Source organism: Scyliorhinus torazame, chromosome 21 (assembly GCF_047496885.1).
Source record: "Scyliorhinus torazame isolate Kashiwa2021f chromosome 21, sScyTor2.1, whole genome shotgun sequence".
In the NCBI taxonomy this organism is placed as follows: domain Eukaryota; kingdom Metazoa; phylum Chordata; class Chondrichthyes; order Carcharhiniformes; family Scyliorhinidae; genus Scyliorhinus; species Scyliorhinus torazame.
Genome location: NC_092727.1, coordinates 118,336,036 through 118,355,955, shown reverse-complemented (window position 1 = coordinate 118,355,955; position 19,920 = coordinate 118,336,036). Strand labels below are relative to the sequence as shown.

Sequence of the window (19,920 nt, the reverse complement as noted above, 5' to 3'; positions counted from 1 at the left end):
AATGTGCAAATATATGTAGCCGACCCGAAGCGGGGAGCAGAATTTGTGTAAATCACAAACATGCACTGTAACTGTCGCAGTTAATCAGTAAGGAACAGAAACTTAAACAGAAGCTTTAGGTAAGGCAGCCAGGCCTCTAAGCTTCAATTTCAAACGGTAGTTGATGGCTTCAGGATAAAATTCCCAGGTGACCAGAACAATATTTGTGTGTCTCATATAAGTATTTAGTGGATAACAACAGGAATTAGACTATAGTTCTGGCTGACTTTGCGTTACAAAAGGTGAGATACCTTAGTTGGTTAAAACTGTTTCTCTCTGTTCTTTTCTCTGTCCTGTTCTCCATCTTCGGATAGGATTGTTATATGCTGTATATATATTAAACACATATCTATGTACAAAAAGACTTGCATTTGTATAGCACCTTCCATAACGTAAGAACATCCCAAGTGCTCTACAGCCATTGAAGTACTTTTGAAGTGCAGTCATTTGAAACACAACAGTCAATTTGCGCACAGCAAGCTCCCACGATATGAAAAGGTTTTTTATAATGTTGATTGAAGGGCGAATTTTGGCCTGGAAAGCAGGGATAATTCTCCTGCTCTTTTTCAATGCAGTACCATGAGATTTCTTTGCTTTCACCTCAGAGAGCAGGCAGGACTGTGAATAAATATCTCACCCGACAGACAGTACCACTGACACTGCAGCACCCCCTCCCTCGTAACTGCACTGGCATGTCAGCAGTAGATCTTTGTACCCAAACCCACTAACTCAATGATGAGACTGCCTGCAACTGAGTCACAGCTGATGCTGTTAGTAACATCGGAATGTCACATGCTACAAGTCATAAGCCGGCAGGGATCACTTGAGCATTACAGTAGAACTTGCCTTTTTTTTTTGCTGCACAATGTGAAAGGGAACCTCACCATGAGAGCAGGAAATGACATTATCGAATTTTATTAACATCTGTCTCCAAAATAAAGTCGAGCTAAAAGATGGGAGGGATTCTTTATTTTTTTCCAAAGAAATTTAGAAAAAATAATTTTAGAAAGGTTGCAAACAGAGGAGGTAACCTGATACATTTAACCCAGACATACAGCTTTTCGCAGCAGGAACCAAAATCTGAAACAAAATAGTGCACATTCCGCATAATTTTCTTGAAGATTTGCAAATTCATAAAATTAACCCCCTGGATTCCTGGGATCTTTCAAAGAGGCATTGAATTTAGTAAAAGAATAAAATTGCTTTGGTTATTTAAAAAAATCATTCAGACAGTAGTAAGCTAAATACGGAAGAACGGTTTGAAATAAGAATTCCTTGATAGAACCAAATGTCAACTTCCTACCGGTTTACATTGTTGCAATCAATACACCAAGAATTTTTAAAAAATCTTTTTATTGCAAAATCTTTTTCATTATTACAAAATCAATCCATACTAAACAAGAAATACATAAAGGTACAATACATGAATAATGCAATTACCTCCCCCCACACCGAGAAAGAAAAACCACTCACCAACGTCTTGGTCAGCTGCACCACCCGGTGTCCCACTTTGAACTGAATCAAGCTGAGCCGAGCACAGGAGGAGATAAAGTTGACTCCCAACAGCCACCATCAAAAACCCAACTCACCCTCCCACTTCCTCTTTACCTCATCCAATGGAGCCTGCTCCGCCCACAGGATCTGGCCGCAAATGTCCAAACTCTTTCCCTCACCCACCTCGGCCAGAGATTTAAATTTTTTAAAAAATAAATTTAGAGTACCCAATTATTTTTTCCAATTAAGGGGCAATTTAGAGTAGCCAATCCACCTACTCTGCACATCTTTGGGTTGTGGGGGCGAAACCCACGCAGACACGGGGAGAATGTGCAAACTCCACACGGACAGTGACCCAGGGCCGGGATCGAACCTGGGACCTCAGCGCCGTGAGGCAGCTGTGCTAACCACTAGGCCACCATGCTGCCCTCTCGGCCAGAGATAAGATCCTATTCAAGAGGGCGAAGGTGCCAAGGGAAAGGAAGAGATGTCCAGACACAAGAAATCACACAACTGGAAATACCTGAATAAATCAGACCTCGGGAGTTGGAATTTATCCAACAACTTTTCAAACCCAACAAACCTACCCTCCACAAACAGGCCCCCTACACTCTCCAGCCCCTCGACCGGAACTTCAAGTCTAAACCCGCTGGTGCAAAGAGATGATTATTACAAATAGGGGCTGTTAATGACATGGAGTTGAGCTTAAAATGTTGTCAAACTGCCCCCAAATCCTCAGAGTGGACACCACTACCGGACTTGAGGTAAATGTTGCAGGGGAAACCGAAAGCCAAACAGTTACCAAGACCCGCAGGCGAGAACCAGTTCAAGAGCCCACCTCCACCTGCCCCGATACGGAATTCAGATCCTTGAGCCATCCCAGCACTTTTTCAATACTAGCTGCCCAGTATCATCTTGCCAAACAGCTTTGATGTTTAATCAGTTGGATTTGGGCCCTCCACTCCCTCTGTCAGCCCCACGATTCTAAGGTTTTGCCTCCTGAAGGAATTCTCCAGGTTATCCATAAAGCAGTGCTTTGTTAACACCGGCCAACATTGCTATCTCAGCCGCCAAGGAGACAATCTTCTCGTTCTGCTTCGAGAGCCGCATCCACACTCTGTAACACGCGCCCTGCGCCGTTACCATTGCATCAATCTTTACCAATGCCCATCGAATTGGAGCCACGGCCACATCTATTGATTTGTGAAGGTCCTCAGAGATAGCCTGCCGCTGTTTCTTAAATTCCTCTGCCAAGATGCCAGCAAGCATTTCGGCCGTTAGTGGAGAGACCTGAGTCACGGCAGAGGCCGCCGCCATTTTCTCAGCAGAGGAGCCTCAAGAGACTTCCGAATCAGTCAACGACTCTTTACTTGCTGGCTTCTTTGATCTGGACCCTCTGGACATTTCTATTGTGTGGGAACCTTATCCCATCAAATTAGTTAAGTTTCAACCCAAACACTCACCAAACACTGGGCAAAAAGAACCAAAAACAAAGTACTCAGCCATGAGCCACCGCATGCCCGACTACTCCATCCATGCCGCCACTGGAAGTCCCCTACTTCACAAAGAATAATGGGAGACTAAGTCGCTGACGGGCACAATGAACAGAAAACATACAGTGCAGATGGAGGCCATTCAGCCCATCGAGTCTGCACCGACCCATTTAAGCCCTCACTTCCACCCTATCCCCGTAACCCAATAGCCCCTCTTAACCTTTTTTGGTCACTAAGGTCAATTTATCGTGGCCAATCCACCTAACCTGCACGTCTTTGGACTGTGGGAGGAAACCGGAGCCCCCGGAGGAAACCCACGCAGACACGGGGAGATCGTGCAAACTCCGCACAGACAGTGACCCAGCGGGGAATCGAACCTGGGACCCTGGCGCTGTGATGCCACAATGCTATCCACTTGTGCTACCGTGCTGCGAATGAATGGACCACACAAAGCAAGTAGAGAAAAATGTAGGTACAGTATTTCTATTATATGTTCCATGCAGAGACCATATAAATGCACAGACTAACTAAATGTGAAAATACCTCCACACAGTGATAAATATCTTCCACTGAATTGCTCTATCTTGGTCATCTAGTTCTCTCTGGTCCCTCACTCCTTTCTTTAAAGAGCGAACATAGATTCCATGGATACCACAAATTCTATAAGTTACAGTGCCTTACTCAGCCACATGTACGAGTCTATAAAGGGTGTTTTCAGAATGTTAAAGCTTGGGGCCAGTATCAATACAGCTAGCATCAATATATGCACTATTTAACAAGCATGCACCACAGCTACGCTGGAATTTGCCCTCATTCAACTTCCAGGCTCACTTCCGAGCTAGAGTGACTGAACAGTGACAAGAATGGAAGCCCTGGATGGCTTTTGATTCCTGGTCTGGGAATGCTAACACCAACTGTAGCAGTCCCTGTGACTCATCTTTTACCCCTTCACCTCCCACCAGCCACTACTGGTGAACTCAGTGTCAGTCACGGATCAAACTTGGCACTTTCTCCAGATTTGGATGGCTTACGGCATTTATTCATTCAACATCAAATATGATATGTCAACAACAGACTGTGAAATGAGTGCATTGTGATTATATGGTAGGTTTTACCAGTTAGGATACCCAGTTGAGAGCCTCATTGGAGAGGAGGGTAGATGAAACAGTTGGGTGTAGATGTCAGTTTGGCCTATGTGCCGCCCTTTCAATTTTCAGTCTTTTCATTTTAATGTGAGATAACCCATGAAGGCTGCACTCAAAGCGCACTGACCGCTGCAACCAATTAACTGATGTAATTTTTAAAAACTAATGAGGCCTCTGGTTGAGCAAAATTCAACACCTGTTAAGCTAACTCGTAATAACTGTACTTTGCAAAAACTCAATTTCATTTTTAACTTTCTTCTGACATAGAACAGCAATAAACTCATAATTACTTAATTAATTAAAATAGTTTTCTCTTCAGAAAAACAATTTATTTAAACCATTTAACATATTAGAAGGGGCGGCACGGTGGCGCAGTGGGTTAGCCCTGCTGCCTCACGGCGCTGAGGACCCAGGTTCGATCCCGGCCCCGGGTCACTGTCCGTGCGGAGTTTGCACATTCTCCCCGTGTCTGAGAGGGTCTCACCCTCACGACCCAAAAAGATGTGCAGGGTAGGTGGTTTGGTCACGCGAAATTGCCCCTTAATTGCCCCAAAATGAATTGGGTACTTTAAATTAATTTTTAAAAGCATATTAGAAATTTGGGGACAGCATGGTGGCACAGTGGTTCGCACTGCTGCCTCACAGTGCCAGGGACCTGGGTTTGATTCCAACCTTCGGCGACTGTCTGTGTCGAGTTTGCACATTCTTCCATTCTTCCCATGTCTGCGCGGGTTTCTTCCGGGGGCTCCGGTTTCCTCCCACAGTCCAAAGATGTGCAGGCAGGCTATGTGGATTGGATATGCTAAATTGGCCCTTGGTGGGATTACAAGGATAGGGTGGGGGATTGGGCCTAGGTTAGGGTGCTCTTTCAGAGGGTCAGTGCAGACTCAATGGGCCGATCAGGGAATAGATAGAGTAGACAGTCAGAGACTTTTTCCCCGGGTGGAACAAACCATTACAAGGGGACATAAATTTAAGGTGAATGGTGGAAGATATAGGGGGGATGTCAGAGGTAGGTTCTTTACCCAGAGAGTAGTGGGGGCATGGAATGCACTGCCTGTGGAAGTAGTTGAGTCAGAAACATTAGGGACCTTCAAGCGGCTTTTGGATAGGTACATGGATTACGGTAGAATGATGGGGTAATTTGTTCTTAATCTGGGACAAAGGTTCGGCACAACATCGTGGGCCGAAGGGCCTGTTCTGTGCTGTATTTTTCTATGTTCTATATGTTCTATGTTCTGCACTGTAGGGATTCTATTCTATGAATCTATGAAAAACAAAGCTATTGTGCTAGAACAGTTATTAAACTTACAAAATAAAATATAAACAAGTGTCTATGGGCTGCCAGCCTCTCGTGCCTGTAGCATGGGACACAGCAGCTGGCAACAACATTCGAATAAACTTGCTTGATATCCAACCATAACAAACATCAGAACTTAGCGCAATGGCCACATAAATGCACTGAATAGTAATCTACCTTATTTTTATCCCCTAGCCTGGAGATGCGAATGACAATTACGACATTTCACTGCTACTCTAGTTGAGATTGGGTAACTCAAAACAGACTAGTGGTCAAATTTGGGGTTCCATGGTCTGTAGCACTTCATTAGAACACTGTGTCACATATCCATCCAGTGAGTCGCTGGAGGCTTAATTCTGCTAATTATTAAAGACATCTCTTGAAACATACCAACATATTTCAATAATTATATAAGTGATTTTAGTTTGTAACAATTTCCGGCTCTCCTGAAGGTGTTGGCCTCCTGTTGTGGTACAGTTCGATAGGTGCCGGTCATCCTCGAATGCCTTGCCCAAATAGTCATTTTTCATGAATGAACCCTGACAGGGAGTGCTGACAAACTAATCAGACTCGAGGGGGGATCACAGACGAGGCTATTCTCGCCCTCACTCAACGTTCATACAAGTGCACTTCGATCAATGATCAGTGAATAAGAACTTTCATTTATTATTTATTATTCAGAGTGTCCCATATGTAAGATTTCCAGAGAAGTATTCTCAAGCACAAATGTGGCATTCAGCCATATACGGAAATATTATGGCAGATGACCAAAAGCTGTATCAAGAGGTTTGGTTTAAAAAGAAGCATATTAATGGATGTAAGAGTGGTAGATACGCAGAGACGTTCAGGGAGGGAAGACTCAGCAGCTGAAGGTATGGCCGCTAACAAAGAGCAAAGAACAATACAGCACAGGAACCAGGCCCTTCGGTCCTCCAAGTCTGCGCCGACCATGGTACTAAAACCGTCTGCACTTACGGAGTCCGTATCCTTCCAGTCCCACTCTATTCATATATTTGTCTAGATGCCCTTAAATGCCGCTATCGTACCTGCTCCCACCACCTCCCCAGGCAGCGCGTTCCATATATTTACCACCCTCTGTGTAAAAAACTTGCCTCGCGCATCTGTTCTAAACTTTCCCCCTCGCACTTTAAACCTATGTCCCCTAGTACTTGACCCTCCGACCCTAGGAAAGAACATCTGACTATCCACTCTATCCATGCCACTCATAATCTTGTAGACCTCTATCAGGTCGCCTCTCAACCTCCAGCATTCTAGTGAGAACAGACCAAGTTTATCTAACCTCTCCTCATAGCTAATGCCCTCCATACCAGGCAACATCCTAGTAAACCGCTTCTGTACCCTCGCCAAAGCATCCCCATCCTTCTGGTAGTGTGGCGACCAGAATTGTGCGCAATATTCCAAATGAGGCCTAACTCAGGTCCTGTACAGTGAAGGAATTAAAACTGGGGGTGCTCAAGAGACTAGAATTAGAGAGCAGGTATATAGAGGGTTATGGAGCCGAGGGAAATTATAGAGATAAGAAACGGCAAGGCCATGAAGGGATTTGAAAACAATGAATGAGAGTTTAGCTTTGAGGCATTGTTTCTCCAGGAGTCAGTAAGCACAGAGGTAATGGGTGATAGGGATATGATGCGAGCCGGAACATGGCAGCAGAGTTTTGGAAGATCTCATGTTTCCGTAAGGGCGGGGGTTGAATATGAGAGGCTAGCCAGCAGCACATTGGAATAGTCAAGTCTAGAGATAACAAAGGCAAGGGTTTCAGCAGTTCAAGCTGAGCTGGGAATGGAGTTGAGTTACAGAGATGGAAAGGGGCTGTTCTAGTGATAGCACTTGTACAGCTTTAGAATGGCGTAAATCGCTTCACAGCTAATGGATTACTTTTGAACAATAATCATCATTTCTATATTTTTAAACGTAGCAACCAAGGCACTTACATTAAAGTTCCAATGAGAGAAAGAAGCAGTTTGCCTAAATACTGATCAGGCCATTTTTCTCCTCCCTAATTTGGGAATGTTGAAGCCATTTGTTACGTTAATACTGCTGCCCCAGCTGGTATCAGCTCACTCAGTGCAGGCCATGGGTTTCTGTTATTCACTGAATAAACTCGCTGAGCCATCAAGGGATTCAGATCATAACTTTAACCAATTTAGCTTGAGCTCATGTTTCTTTAATTTAATTAACAGCAGGAGACTGATAATCAGTGCACATCCATTCCCGGTGATATTCTGTTTTAAAATCCTAATATCAACTCATTTAATAGTATAAATTGACCAATTCCAGTGGGAGCTCTCACAGGTTGGAGAATTGGTGCCACAGTGTGGCACCACCCTATTTCCGACCTGTGCTCTGTGCAAGTAACCCTCCCGCTGGAAGTGTAGCTTTGGTGAATTTATAATAGTATGCAACACATTGAGGACCCCTGACTGAAATATACGGTTTACCCGCTTACAGGACCCTCCCAACCCTGATACTCAGTTAGTCTGAAAAAATACTCCACCTCTTTGATCTTTAAACACACATATAAAGTCACCAATCGTTGTAAGTTATGTATATATTTGAGCAGCACGGAAACTAATTCATTACTAAAAGTAACGCACAACTATTTATAACCTATCTTGGACTTTGACAGGAAAGGGTATTTCTCAACCAAGTTCTTCAGCTTGAAAATTAACTTATTTTAAACAATTCAGAAAAAGTAAAACCATACCAAGAAACACAGTAAAATGTGATTCTTTTGCCTTGTGATTCTATCTAATTAGCATTTGGCATCTGTCTTTACAAACCAAAACTAATTTCCATCGGCCAACCAGGGCAATAGCACAGAGACAATGTAAAACTTAAAAAGAGAATTATATGACAGTGAGGCCTCACTCATACAAGCTTGAGTAAATGCAGCTCTACCCACATTTTCCACCCCCCACCCACCAAAAAATGACCCACTAACCTTACAGTACATACCTTCACAGGCCCCAGAGACTTGCTGAATAAAGAAATGTGTCCAAAGCGGAAACCTTCACATCTAAATCACTCGCTATTTGTTTTTAAAAAGGCAAAGAAAACTACAGCCGCATCACTGTTTAGACCGACACAGGCCGAGAAAGGAAATCTGCTTCACCAACTCTTCAGAATCTGCCATTAATCTGCACATCCTGTGCTATGCTCCACCTCTGCTTCCTAAGGACAGCAGAAGTCATGAGACCCAAGCCTGCAGTGCGCATGGGTGCCAGCAGCAGCACAGAGTTTTGTCTGTGTGCCAGTGGTTCTAGTGTGGCGTGCATTCAGCCGTAAATCACCAATGTCAGCTTGAGTCACAGTCACCCTGCCTAAGCGGATTTGACATTTACAGCACAGAGAGAGAGAGAGAGAGAGCGCTCTGAACAAGGCTGCTAATATAAGTGAAGGTTACTGTGTTTGCTTTTGTGAGTTCCGTTCCTGCAATGGCACAAATCTGTCATTGCCTGACATCTGTTCCTGCCATTTGTATCAACTCACTCCATTCTGGTTATTGACCAAGCAGTGACAATATGGTTATAATGAACAATCTTACGCGTCTCATGCTGGAAGAGGGGAACAACACTGCTGATTAAACCATGAGGCGCAGCTGAAGCACTTGAATCATCTCTCAAGGAGCCGATTCCAGTATAAGCACAACAGAAGATTCATTATAACCATTAGTAGATGCAGGGGAGTGAGTGGGTGGGGGTACGGGGATGGTGATGAGAGTGAAAATCAGCCAAAAGGAACATTTAGCAACTTGCAAATCCCTACCTCTGCCCTCTAAGCTTGTTCCAGGCTTGCTGTTATTTGTCATAAATTGATCCTTTTTTATACTTCGCAGTCTTCCCATCCTGCATCAGATCAGCTTCAATATGCCGTTCTACCTCGTCAAAATTTGGAGTGAGACTATGAAGAGCAGCATTTGACCGAACCTATCAATCATACAGGCACCCCGGGCTAAATTCTACGATTCTGAGGCTAAGTGCTGACACTGACATGGGAACGGTGGCGTTTTACGACCGAAAAAATGGCGCAAAACGGCCACCGATCCTCCATGTGGTTGGGGGCTAGCAGGCATGCAGTGTAGAGCTGTGGATACGGGCGAATAATTGCAGGGTCCGTGGCCGCGCATGTGCACGGCGAAGGTCTGCAGCGGCCGCACCGTGCTACATGGCGCCGGCCACGCGCGGACCCGGTCTGCCGAATAGTGACCCCCTTTTCCCAGGCTCGCCACCCTGGACCACACCCCCACCAGTGCCCCCAGCCCCCGCCAAAGCCCCTCTTGCCCGCGGATCCCCCCCCCCCCTGTCTGTGGCGGCGCTGGACTCAGTCCGCAGCCGCCACACCGAGTTCACGAAAATAAGTACCATGAGTGAACCACACCGTCGGGAACTCGGCCCATCGAGGGCGGAGCATCAGGGTGAGGGCCTCAGGTAACGTTTTGGAGGGGGCGAATCATTGCAAAAGCGACACCGCCCCCGTTTTGGCACCACAGTGGATGCTCTGAGCGATTGCCGAATGCGAGTTCGGCATCGGAGACCGGAGAATCCCGCCCTCCAAGTTTACTTCAGTAAAACCTTTAACTCCTTCTTCCTTCTTCTCAGACAGTCCCTTGGAGTCGAGGATGACTTGCTTCCACACTAAAACTAAATTCTCAGGTGACTAATTAGTCCAATGCACAAGCTAGTCTCTGTCCCAGGTGGGGTAGATGGTGGTTAGAGGAGTGCATGGGTGGGGTGCCCGAGTCACCACCCGCTCCTTTCATTGTTGACGCTTGTCTGCAGTTTGCTCTTGGCAATGAAACTCCAGGTGCTCAGTTCCTTTCCAGATGCTTTTGCTTCACTTCAGGCAGTCTTGGGCCAGGGATTCCCATGTGTCGGTAGAGATGTTGCTCTTTTTCATGGAGGCTTTGAGGGTATCCTTGAAATGTTTCCTCTGCCCTCCTGGGGCTCGAGTGCGGTGTCGAAGCTCCAAGTAGAGCGCTTGTTTCAGGAGTCTTGTGTCAGGCATGCAGACAATGTAGCCCAACCTGCGGAGCTGATCGAGCATGGTCAATGCTTCAATGCCTTAACCCCAGCAGCATACTGATGGGCCCATGTTTTAATAGATCTATAACAGCAATGAATACCTGAATATTAAGTTTCTTGCACGATGGCATGCAGCCAAAGGAGGACATGCACTTGCTGCGTGTCAATTATGCAAAAGGCTGAACTCTGTCAATTGAGTAACAGTCTGCCTGCTTCTGCCAACATCAAGAACAATCAGGGAATGGTTTTTAAATAATAATTTATTTTTGGGTGGGGCGAGGCAAGGTTCAAGGGAGTTATTGTCTAAATGGTTGACAGATATTTGTGCTCAGAATTTTCTAGAATGGATTAGCGGTGTGAGTGACATTGAAATACCAAAATATGAAGTTGAAAGAGATCTGGGGATATTACTTCACAGAGGGCTGAACAGGTCCATTCATTGCTGCGCAGTAATCAAAAAGGCAAATAGAATGCGGCACTAGAATCTAGAAACTACTGTTGTTGACATTAGCGAATGAATGCTCAGTGCATTCATGGTGCTGCTTTGTCTACTCTCTTAACGCGAGCAATAACCCATTTATCTAAAATTCTTCCAGAAAGAGTTGTTATAAGGAAAAAAAACTATGACATTATTATGTTTATCGATTTTTTTATTACGATGTGATTTTTTTTGCCAACACTATGTACTTTGACATTACATACTGACACTCTGCTTCATGTCTGCCAATAAAGAGAGAGCCAAATGTTCTCTTTGTCAGCCACGGCAGTATAGAGTGCCAGTCAGTGCACTTGCATTCATCAGCACTGAAATTCTGCGATAGGTGATGGGGTTAATAAGAGGCACAATGCACCCACACCACTGATGACAACCTTCCTAAGGTCAATGGGTGTTCTCTGTTTTACACCGCAATTGTAGGCACCCATGTGACCCTCCCACCCCTCCAATAACCAAAATCCTACCCAGATGTAACTGAGTAGAGTGTTCCCAGAATAACTTAAAGGGGCTGTGGTAATACCAGGTCTTGCAGTACCTGAGAGGTGGATGCCCATTGGCTAGACCGAGGAGTCTACCATTGGCCAACGTACGTAGCTCCGCCCTGAGAGGCGGGGTATAAGAACCCATGCCGTCCCAGCAGCCTTCACTTTCTGTATCGAAGCTGCTGGGTACAGTTCTAGCTGATTAAAGCCGATTAGTATGACTCTCCTTGTCTCACGAGTAATTGATTGTGCATCAGGGGCTACTTAAAAAATGTACATAAATTGGACACTTTGTTTGTTTTCCAGGCCAAAGTCTTGGTCCGGACCCCCAAGTAACGACACTTCGAGTGGAATTTTCTGCTCTGGATACTAAGTGCAGTGGAAACTAGCAACATATTGCATCATACAGTGGGGTGGACTGGGATTTGCCAATCCAGCTGTTACCTCATCACTCATATATCCGGCACCATATTTAAACAACATCCAAACATACATTCACTCTCTGCAGCTGTCAATGGCCGCCAGAAAAGACAAGCGCTGTGCCCCGAGGTTTAGCGCACGCCACCACGCGGGCCTGTGCCGTGGGGGCACTCTTTCCCTTCCGCCGTGGCGGAGGCAGAAGAGACTCCCTCCACTGCGCATGCGTGGGAAGCTGTCAGCGGCCGCTGACGCTCCCGCGCATGCGTTGCCCAGAGATGTCATTTCCGCGCCAGCTGGCGGGGCACCAAAGGACTTTTCCACCAGCTGGCGGGGCGGAAATTCGTCCGGCGCCTACCTAGCCCCTCAAGGTTGGGGCTCGGCCCCCAAAGATGCGGAGCATTCCGTACCTTTGGGGCGGCGCGATGCCCATCTGATTTGCGCCGTTTTGGGCGCCAGTCGGCGGACATCGCGCCGTTTCCGGAGAATTTCGCCCAAGTTTCTAATTTTCAGCCGATTTGTACTGGGCATCGCGATTTCTGGTGTGCTCATGCACTGTGCATATTTAAATCGCGACGGGCAGGGTCATATGCTTGAATTTCAGTAGCTGCTCTCTCAGGGGATCAGAGTGAACTCCAAAAACGATTTGGTCTCTGATCATGGAGTCTGCAATATCACCAAAGTTGCAGGACAGAGCTAGCAGGCGGAGGTTAGTTAAGAAGGAGTTGAAAGATTCATCTTTACCTTGTAGACACTGTTTGAATATGTAGCGCTCGAAGATTTCATTGGTGTTCACTTCACAGTGACTGTCAAACTTGTCCAGGATGGTCTGAAACTTTGTCTTGTCCTGGCCTTTGGTGAAGTGAAAAGAGTTGAAGAGTTCAATGGCTTGATCACCCGCTGTTGAGAGGAGAAGTGCGATCTTCCTTGCATCAGACGCACCCGCGAGGTCTGAAGCTTCAATGTACAGCAGAAACTTTTGCTTGAATGTCCGCCAGTTGGCACTGAGATTGACGGAGGTCCTGAGCTGGTGAGGAGCCTGAATCTTCTCCATGGTGCCGGGATACATTTGCTGGCCGTCACGGAACGGACTGAGGTAAACCACCTACATTAAGTAGTCTCCTGATAGCATCTTGTGTTATGTACGCTGAGATAACACAGGCTGCAACTGGATGCAGCTATAACCAAAAGATACTCCAGACCTTGAGGTTAGTTTAATCTGATTTATTGAACCAGTAGCAGAGTTAGCACAGTTCTCTATGAGTTTGACTCTCTGCTAACCCAAGTGTGGTTATTCGGTCTACTGAACCAGACTAGCTCTTAACCACGTGCTGGAGGTGTGATACTGTAAATACACCCTGACTCACTCTGTAGATGTTCATCAGTGGAAAGAGGCGGAGTGTGAGTGCCTCGTGCCTTTTATAGTGAGATACTACCCCTGAGTGTCCTGTCTGCTCATTGGTCATGTCCTGTTCTCTGTGTTCATCAGCCGCCTGTCTGTGCCTGTCTGCATATCGTTATCTGCATGTCTGCATATCATGATAACAGCCAAGGTCACCAACATTCAGAGGACTGCTGGAGGCCAGGCGCCTGTTGAATCTGACGATGAGCCTCTGGAATCAGCCCCCAGAGAGATGTTGGGGCAGGGGCAGAGCAGGTATGGTTGCCAGTCGCCATCAGCAGATTAGAATGGACGACACAGGAATCTGTCTACATTCTGTCTGATGTTGTGGTGCTGACATGCCAGCGCATCGAGCTCACAAATGGAAGGGTGACAACCACCATGGAGACTGTGGTGTAGCTGTGTTGGCTATGCATGTAGACCTGCACACCTTCGCTGTCGTCATGAGTGGGATGCATTAGTGGCTATGCCAAAAGAGGACAGAGCGCCTCTATCTCCCTCCAGAGGCCCCTTCTTCTCATGGAGTTAGGGTGGGGCTCTTGGCCACCAAGAGGCAGGAGCGCCAGCTGGACACCTCAGGACTATTGACTCAGGGCTCTACTGCAGTGTCCAGCCACTCCATGTCCATTCTGCCTGTAACACCAGCAACTCCAGCTGCTCAGGCTGAGGAGGATGCACCTGCCCCACAGCAGAATACCCAAAGGAGGGTGCCCGCCAAGGTCATTATAGACAACAGGGCATAGCATTTAGCAGGCTACCTCCACCTCTGCTGCGGTAGGGTAAGAAAAATTGAGAGCACAAGGTGGCACAAGTGTTCGCTCACTCTATATATACTTTCACATCTGCAAATATACTTTGCTTATCTCAAAATCTCATCTAATAAATCTCAGTACAGTGAGTCACCTTTCTGTCCACAGCACGTACATGATTAAAGCCTCATACTCTATCAACATGGTGGTTGGGCAATGCACATCTTAGACTTCCATCACAGAATCATATCATGTTATTATGAGGGGCATAGACAGAGTGGATAGTCAGAGACTTTTTCCCAGGGTAGAGGGGTCAATTACTGGGGGGCATAGGTTTAAGGTGCAAGGGACAAGGTATAGAGGAGATGTACGAGGCAATTATACGTAAAGGAAAAGTCGCCATAGTCCCAGATGACCATGGGCTGCCTTGCCCTTTGAGGGGGAGAGCTGACTGGTGGTGAGTTTAACCTGAGGATCACCACACCTCAGGCGAGGGGCAAGGCTGAGAAGGCGGTGCCTTCATGAATAACCTCAGCCTGTACGGGAATTGAACCCGGTGTAGCTCAGTGGGCTAAACAGCGGATTTGCAGTGCAGAACAAGAGCGGGTGTATGTTATACTAAACAGGAGGAAGTCAATATGGATTCTCTATGCTCAAGAAAATTTCAAAGAACTGTCGGCAGACAAACATCAGTAGGTTAAATAACTCATCCAATCTGATGACAGTGCTTCAGCGTGCTGTGGTTGCTGATAATGAAAACGTGATGGGACCAAAGGCTGATGGTTGGTGGAGCGAACAATGTATTGATCATCAGGGCTTCAGTTTTTGTTGGTGATTGTTGTGAAGCGTTTTAAGAGATTAGGGAGCCATTATTGAAGAGGTGGGGGCAGGTCACTACAAAGAGCAGGAATTATATCAGGAAAAACAGAAAAGAATTTGGGGGATGGTCACGAGGTAGATGGAAAATAGAGAGAAAAAGATGTGAAATAACAAAATTGTTGTGGAAAATCTAATTCTGCATCAGAGCCAAAAGTAATAAAATTTCATAGGCCCCATAGAGATTCAATAAAATCTGGAATGGAAATGGATCACTTCAGAATCTTAATTTTTTAAAAATAAATTTAGAGTACCCAATTCATTTTTTCCAATTATGGGTCAATTTAGCGTGGCCAATCCACCTACCCTGCGCATCTTTTGTTGTGGGGGCGAAACCCACGCAGACACGTGGAGAATGTGCAAACTCCACACGGACAGTGACCCAGAGCCGGGATCGAACCTGAGGCCTCGGCGCCGTGAGGCAGCAGTGCTAACCACTGCGCCACCGTGTAGCCCAGAATCTTAATTTTATATCTTTTGCAGGCAGCAAAAAAAGAATTAGGGTTAAGAGCCTACTTTCCACGTGTCAGCAAAATATAGTGGCTTCTTAGCTAGCAACTACAGAAATATAAAAAGCAAATGAATAGACGTATCAAAAATTCGCACTTTGACGAAATGAGCTTTAAGACTATATTGCAAACTAGTCTCTGTGCCTCATTTCTGCTCATTATTTTCACCCTTCAGCATCCTCACAAACGCAGGCCCTTTACTCCTAAATTAAACCCTCTGATGGCAGCCCTGGTTACAGTTACAAAGTTTTATATTTTCATCCTCCTCTAGGTTTATCTTCTGATCTCTTTGGTGCCACATTCTCCACGTTTACACTGATGTTCTGCTCTGTTTTGATTTTAGGCATTTCATATCATTATCTCATTCCCTCGCAGGTTGGTCTTCCTGCCCAGATGTTCAATTTTGTCCCCTACTTATGGCTGCAAAATCTAATGTAAGAGATATACTGGGCCCATATCATCTTCTATGTCTTTTAAATTGTGCTCTTTTCAACTCCTGCTATGAATTACTCCATGTTCAACCTCAGTTATATTGTAGCCACCGTCCCAAAACCAGTAAGAACAAAGAAAAGTACAGCACAGGAACAGGCCCTTCAGCCCTCCAAGCCTGTGCCGACCATGCTGCCCGTCTAAACTAAAATCTTCTACACTTCCGGGGTCAGTATCCCTCTATTCCCATCCTAATCATGTATTTGTCTAGATGCCCCTTAAACGTCACTATCGTCCCTGCTTCCACCACCTCCTCCGGCAGCGAGTTCCAGGCACCCACTACCCTCTGTGTAAAACATTTGCCTCATACATCTCCTCTAAACCTTTCCCCCTCGTACCTAAACCTATGCCCCCTTGTAATTGACCCCTCTGATGTGTTGGGTGCTCTGGATGCGTGGAACACATACAGGCCACCAACACTTAAAATAGTGCAACACTATTTTATTAAGTTAGAAACTGTTGAACATACTTTCACTGTGGGTTAACACGATGTTAGATTAAACTAAAGACCTATGCCTGTCCGAACCAGTCTATGCACTCAGCACATGGTGAGGATCTGTGCTGTAAGCTGTAAGCTCTGTCCTTGTAGGAGGCTGCATCCCGAATGAGCAGGAACTCTGATGCCCCCTGTCTTTATAGTGAGTGTGCTCTAACTGGTGATTGGCTGCGGTGTTGTGTGTGTTGATTGGTCTTGCTGTGTGTCCATCAGTGTGTGGGTACCTGCAGCATGATATACTGGCGTATATCATTTTATAAAAGAATGTATGTGTGTGGCAATAAATAATGTATGGTGAGAATGTTCCCAACTACGTGTGGGGTGCGAAGACATATTTACAGGACTACGTACATGAGAACTAAGCTATTTACATGGGAAGGTGCCTGGTGCAGAGAAGCAGTATGCAACTAGAATAACAAGATCAACACTATATACAAACCAGGGAAACGATCAAACAAAGCAACAAAACAATTCAGAGAGTCTATAAGTCCGCAAAGTTCATAAATTAAGTCTCTCAGGTGGGCGACGAATTCTGGTTGACCGCCTCAAGGGTGGGTCGAGAGCCGTCGGGTTAGGAGTGGGCTGGACTGTGTCAGAGTCAGGGGGATGCAGAGTGACAGGGAGCTCTGCATAGTCCGTGGCAGGGTCAGCAGGAGGGCGAGGCGACAGTGGAAGATCACGTGGCGAGCGTGGAACGAGACGAAGGGCGCGTCGATTGTGGAGCAGAATAGAGGCATCCGGTAGACGAACCAGGAACGAATGGGGGGGGCCACCTGCCGAAGGACAACATCGGTTGCAGACCAGCCCCCATCCGGAAGATGGACGTGGACGTTGTCATCTGGAGCCAGAGCAGCAAGATCAGCTGCACGGGAGTCATGAGCCGCCTTGTGTTGTGCACGAGACAGCTGCATCCGGCGAAAGACCGGAACGTGGTTGAGGTCTGGGACATGGATGGACGGCACCGTCGTCCTCAGGGTGCGACCCATGAGTAACTTGGCTGGCGACAGACCAGTGGACAGCAGGGCGGAGCGACAGGCCAGCAAGGCAAGGTAGAAATCGGACCCAGCATCGGCAACCTTGCATAGGAGCCGTTTGACTATATGTACTCCCTTCTCCGCTTTGCTGTTGGATTGGGGGTACAGGGGACTGGATGTCACATGGGCAAAATTGTACCGCCTGGCAAAGTTGGACCGTTCCTGGCTGGCGATGCAGGGGCCATTGTCCGACATAACCGTGAGCAGGATGCCGTGTCGAGCAAATGTTTCTTTACATGCACGAATGACTGCAGACGAGGTGATGTCGTGCAACCGTATCACCTCCTGGAAGCACTGACAAGTGGGACTGTTGAGCACTGTGTTGGCTATGACCTCATTAATGTCGGGCCAGTACACTGCCTCTCGGACCCGTCGGCGGCACTTTTCCATGCCAAGGTGGCCCTTGTGTAGTTGTTCCAGGACAAGTTGGCGCATGCTATGCGGGATGACAATGCGGTCCAGTTTTAGAAGAACCCCGTCTACTACCGCCAGATCATCTCTGACATTATAGAACTGAGGGCATTGGCCCTTGAGCCACCCGTCCGTTAGGTGGCGCATGACACGCTGTAGCAAGGGGTCAGCCGCCGTCTCGCGGCAAATTTGGGCGAGGCGTTCATCCGTGGCAGGTAGATTGGAGGCTGCGAATGCCACATGGGCGTCAACCTGGCAGACAAATCCCGCTGGGTCACATGGAGTTTTGACTGCCCTGGAGAGAGTGTCAGCAATGATGAGGTCTTTGCCTGGGGTGTATACCAGCTGGAAGTCATATCGCCGGAGCTTGAGCAGAATACGCTGGAGGCGAGGCATCATGTCGTTCAAGTCTTTCTGTATTATATCGCCCAGCGGGCGAAGGTCGGTCTCGACGGTGAATTGAGGAAGTCCGTAGACATAATCGTGAAACTTAACCACGCCGGTCAGAAGGCCAGGCACTCCTTTTCTATCTGCGCGTAGCGCTGCTCCGTGGGGGTCATCGCACGTGACGCATATGCCACGGGAGCCCATGATGAGGCCTCATCACGTTGGAGGAGCACTGCCCCAATGCCGGATTGATTGGCATCGGTCGAAATTCTGGTCTCCTTTGTTGGATCAAAGAAAGCTAAGACCGGGGCCGTGGTCAGTTTTGCTTTGAGTTCTCTCCATTTGCGCTCGTGACAGGGAGCCATTGGAAGTCTGTCGTCTTCCTGCCCAGGTTCCTGAGAGCCGTGGTACGAGTGGCGAGGTTAGGGATACATTTCCCTAAAAAAATTGACCATGCCCAGAAATCGGCCGACCTCCTTCTTGTCCTCTGGTGTTTTCATAGCTGTGATGGCAGCTACCTTGTCCACATCCGGCTGCACACCCAATTGCGAGATGTGGTCCCCGAGGAACTTGAGTTCCGTCTGACCAAAAGAGCATTTGGCCCTGTTGAGGCAGAGGCCATGCTCATGTATACGTCTGAATACGCGCTGGAGGCGACTAACATGTTCCTACAGGGTGGTGGACCAAATGATTATGTCATCGGCATAGACGCGAACACCTTCAATGCCTTCCATCATTTGTTTCATAATCCTATGGAACACTTCTGATGCAGATATGATCCCGAATGGCATCCTGTTGTAACAATATCTGCCAAAGGGGGTATTAAATGTGCAAAGTTTCCTGCTGGATTTATCGAGCTGGATTTGCCAGAATCCTTTTGATGCGTCGAGTTTGGTGAAGAGTTTGGCGCGAGCCATCTTCGCGCTTGGGAATTGGATAATGCTCCCTCATGATATTGCGATTTAGATACTTGGGATCAATGCAAATTCTCAATTCGCCGGAAGGCTTTGTTACATATACCATGGAACTGACCCAGTCGGTCGGTTCCGTGACTTTGGAAATCACTCCTTGGTTCTGGAGGTCCTGCAGCTGCTGCTTGAGGCGGTCCTTAAGGGGTGCTGGGACCCTGCGAGGTGCGTGCACCACAGGAGTGGTATTCGGTTTTAATAAAATCTTGTAGGTGTACGGGAGCGTGCCCATGCCCTCGAAGACATCGTGGCACTGGTTGATACGGTGTCCTGAAAGGCAGACGCATCAGCAGGAGAGAGCGTGAACTCTCTGAACTAGGTTCAACAGCTTGCATGCCTGCACGCCAAGCAGGGAGGCTTTCGAGGAGCCCACGATTTCAAAGAGAAGGATGGCTTTGCGTGACCTGTGTGTCACTTCAAGCTGACACGAGCCGCTGGCAGCAATGGCATTGCCATTATAATCTAATAGCTGGCAGGCTGATGGGAGGATGGCTGGTTTGACACAAAGGCTTTGGAGGTCAGACCATGCAATGAAATTGGCAGAGGCACCAGTGTCCAGGCGGAATCGTATTTGGGACCGGTTGACCGTAAGGGTAGCACACCACGCATCGAAAAAGTGCGCGAAATGGCCGCCCTCATCCAGGCTGAGGCCCTGGAGTTGCTCGATTGCTTGGACGCTTTCTGCCTC

The 19,920-nt window shown here is 47.1% G+C and overlaps 1 protein-coding gene across 7 annotated transcripts in view; it reads right to left on the bottom strand.

Annotated features, from left to right (window-relative positions):
* raraa (retinoic acid receptor, alpha a) overlaps window positions 1-19,920 on the bottom strand; it is a 756,690-nt gene that overhangs the window by 497,159 nt on the left and 239,611 nt on the right. For 2 of the 7 annotated variants that reach the window (XM_072487380.1, XM_072487378.1), the window contains exon 1: window positions 8,451-8,639. The exons of the other annotated variants lie outside the window; for them this stretch is intronic. The gene's annotated coding sequence lies outside the window, so the exon portion shown is untranslated. Of the gene's footprint in view, window positions 1-8,450; window positions 8,640-19,920 lie in introns of those variants that run through there. 7 annotated transcript variants of the gene reach the window in all.